The sequence below is a fragment of the Neoarius graeffei genome, chromosome 6 (genome assembly GCF_027579695.1).
Source record: "Neoarius graeffei isolate fNeoGra1 chromosome 6, fNeoGra1.pri, whole genome shotgun sequence".
NCBI classification, from domain to species: Eukaryota; Metazoa; Chordata; class Actinopteri; order Siluriformes; family Ariidae; genus Neoarius; species Neoarius graeffei.
The window spans coordinates 980,674-984,212 of NC_083574.1; the positions used below are offsets into that span (position 1 = coordinate 980,674).

At 40.7% G+C, this 3,539-nt stretch overlaps 1 protein-coding gene across 1 annotated transcript in view; it reads left to right on the forward strand.

Annotated features, from left to right (window-relative positions):
• Positions 1-1,191, forward strand: part of ppp1r37 (protein phosphatase 1, regulatory subunit 37) — a 53,515-nt gene extending 52,324 nt beyond the window's left edge. Inside the window, exon 13 of the mRNA XM_060923125.1 lies at positions 1-1,191. This exon is cut by the window's left edge and continues 387 nt beyond it. The gene's annotated coding sequence lies outside the window, so the exon portion shown is untranslated.
• The last annotated feature ends 2,348 nt before the right edge of the window (positions 1,192-3,539 follow it).

The window sequence follows — 3,539 nt, forward strand, 5'->3', positions numbered from 1 at the left end:
TGCTACCCCCATGTGGACAATTAGCATCATAGCAGCAGGGGGCGGAGTCACAGAGTCAGAAATTTTACAAGACTTTAAATCAGTTTCACTTTGAAGTTAAGGACTGAAATGCTCTGTGAGAGAGAGAGAGAGCATTCTGTCTGTCATTTTTGTTTCAGCTGTGTAAGGTTCTGCTCAGGAACCATTTTTTGAGCTTCTCTCTCTCTCTCACTCACCTCCTCTCCTCTCTCTCTCTCTCTCTCTCTCTGTGTGTGTGTGTGTGTGTGTGTGTGTGTGTGTGAGATATTCAACATCTGCATCTTATTTTTCTGAATCTAAGTGAATGTTCCAAATCTGGGATTTGGGGAGTCTCTTCCACTTTGGCTGATCTTTCCAGATTTTTTCAGACTTTTCCCCATGTTAAGTAATGACACTAAAACATTCACACAGACAGAAGTGTGTGTGTGTGTGTGTGTGTGTGTGTGTTCCTGCCTTTCCTTTTCAACACCTCGCCTTTAATTGTCCTCTTTAATTTTGCTGCTTTCAGAAATCATTTATTTTCTATTTATTTTATTAAATTGAGGGTTTTTTTCCTCTGAGTGATTTATGTTTCTCTCCTCTTGTCCCCAGCCCGTCTTTTATTAGTTGTTACTGAGGGATTTGGTTTTAAAGATTTTCCCCCATACTGGTGTATATTTTCAGATAATATAAAGAGCGATTATACTTTTTTTAGGGCTTTGGAGATATTTGGGGGTTTATGTTGATTCTGTCTGTATAAAATTGGGAATGGAGAGTAAACACTGTTTCAGAGAGAGAGAGAGAGAGAGAGAGTTTGGAAAGAATAAATGCAACACTATTGTACTGTGAGGTGACACTACAGCTACAGCCAGCAGGGGGCGCCAGAGACTCACACCACCGATATACTAAATCCATCACGGAGGAGGAGGATGTAGTTTTTAATGTATTCCAGTCTCTGGCCTCTGATTGGCTCTCAGCTTTAGCACTTTGCTGTAATGTGATAAACAGGTCGATCCGCATCATCACTGTTCTCCGCCTCGCCTCTGAACATCAGCGTTTCTAATGCTTTCATTTTTAAATTTTTATCTGACCTGTTCAGTGACTCAGAAATGTGCTGGTGACCACAATGAGGTGTGTTTGTGTGTGTGGCCATTTTTGTTTGTTTCTCTCTCAAATAAATGCATGTAATGAAAATGTACATGTCTGAGATGCTTTTCTGAAATAATCACAATAAGATTTGTTTTATTTTGTGTTCTGATTCATGAACGGTGACGATCTCTGGGGTTTTAGTTCAGATGGTTGTAACTCAACTCTTTACGCGTCTTACAGCAGCATCCATCTGATTTAAATAGAGCCATGAATAAAAATAAAAAGTTCACATCCTAAAATAATTTTTGGATGTAAAACTAAAAATGTCATTCTGAGTTTAAAGTTTATTTTCAAATGGATATTTCAAACATCATGAAATGAAATGTGGCTGTTGGCAGAGCAGGTGTGTTGCGACTCCAAGAGCTGAACAGAGAATATTTATCAGGTTTATGAAAGGGGGTGCACAAACTTTTAATCTCTTCTCATAATGATTATTTAGCAACGTTCACTATTTTACTGTGTTGGTGAAATTGGATCAGGAAGAAACTGTAAAATATAAAACACTTTCTTTTTTTTTTTGCTTTATGAATGAACATTTTGTCGAGTGGATGCTAACTTTTGTATTTGACTGTAATTTAAGTGTGTGTGTGTGGCATCTTCCTCTTCCTGGGGGGTCAGGGAGTCTCCCCCACAATTTTTCTTTTAAATGACATTGAAATCTACAATTTCCAAGTGTTCCAGTTTATTTTATGACATTTCCATCCATCCATCCATCCATCCATTATCTGTAGCCGCTTATCCTGTACAGGGTCGCAGGTGGGCTGGAGCAAAAGGCGGGGTTCACCCTGGACAAGTCGCCAGGTCATCACAGGGCTGACACATAGACACAGACAACCATTCACACTCACATTCACACCTACGCTCAATTTAGAGTCACCAGTTAACCTAACCTGCATGTCTTTGGACTGTGGGGGAAACCGGAGCACCCGGAGGAAACCCACGCGGACACGGGGAGAACATGCAAACTCCACACAGAAAGGCCCTCGCCGGCCCCGGGGCTCGAACCCGGACCTTCTTGCTGTGAGGCGACAGCGCTAACCGCTACACCACCGTGCTAACCATTTATGACATTTCTATTGGTCTAAAACATGCCAGTGGATGGAGAATCTGCTGACGGTTTATAACACACACGTTTCGTGTCTCTCAGCACTGAGCAGTGTTTGTTTATTTTCACATTTGATAAATCACACATTAGTCTGAGATCATTACAGACATTAGACTGTTACAGGCCGAGACTCGAGTCTCTCAGATACAGGTGTGGATTTTAGAGACAGTAAAACACTGGGATATTTCCAACATATGGATCTCTTTACACACCAGGACTATAAAGGGGAAGTTAAGCTTCAGGCCCAGATCTGGTAAGTAAATTAATAATAATAATAATAATAATAATAATAATCTCACTGTGCAGAAAGCTTTGCCTGGCTGATCTTTCACAGGCCGGACACACAGACATGTAAAAGAGCTCTCTTTACTGAACTCCGTTTCAGAATACACAGGCTTTCTGTTCTTTGGTGTCCTTGTACTTGGTCCATCACAATCTGACTGGATTACACAAATAACCGATCGTGTGTGAGATATAAATTACGTACGGTGGAGATCAATAATTATAAAGATTAACTTACATCTGTACATGTGTGCAGTGACAGCAGCTGTCACACGTCTGTAGGTTTGTAAACTCGCAGGTCTGTCAAAGCAATCGGGAAACCTCAGCCTGTGAAACGCCAAAAATCAGTTTGGGAAGAGGTCGAGTCATCAGACTGCTGTGAAGGGAAAGACCAGATTTCATTCATCACTCATCAGCATCACTGACAGAGGAGTCCAATCAGCTCACCCCACACACACCACAACACTACAGGCCCTATACCTGTGTGTGTGTGTGTGTGTGTGTGTGTACACATGTAGCCTCGTCTAACTGGCAGAGGAGGAGGCGTCGCGGTTATTTATAACGATTATCTAGGTGTAACACAAAAACCTGGTTATAAATTTAATACATTTGAAGTTCTTCATACTCATATAATGTATGTAGCCTCAAAAAATAAGTCTACCCAGTTAATTCCATTGCTTATTATTTACAGGCCCCCGGGGCCATATTCTGAGTTTCTTTCTGAATTTGCAGATTTTATCTCAGATCTGGTTATTTCCTTAGACAAAGCTTTAGTTGTCGGAGATTTTAATATTCACTTCGATAACCCAGAAGACCCTTTAAAACAGTGTTTGTGTCCATTTTAGATTCAGTCGGGATTAAGCAGAATGTCATAGGACCGACCCATAATGGTGGTCACACCCTCGATCTAATACTAACATTCGGGTTAAACTTCCACAGTCTGAAGTTATCTCAGATCATTGTCTCATCTCATTCAAACTATGTCTGAGTAATAATATATGCACCT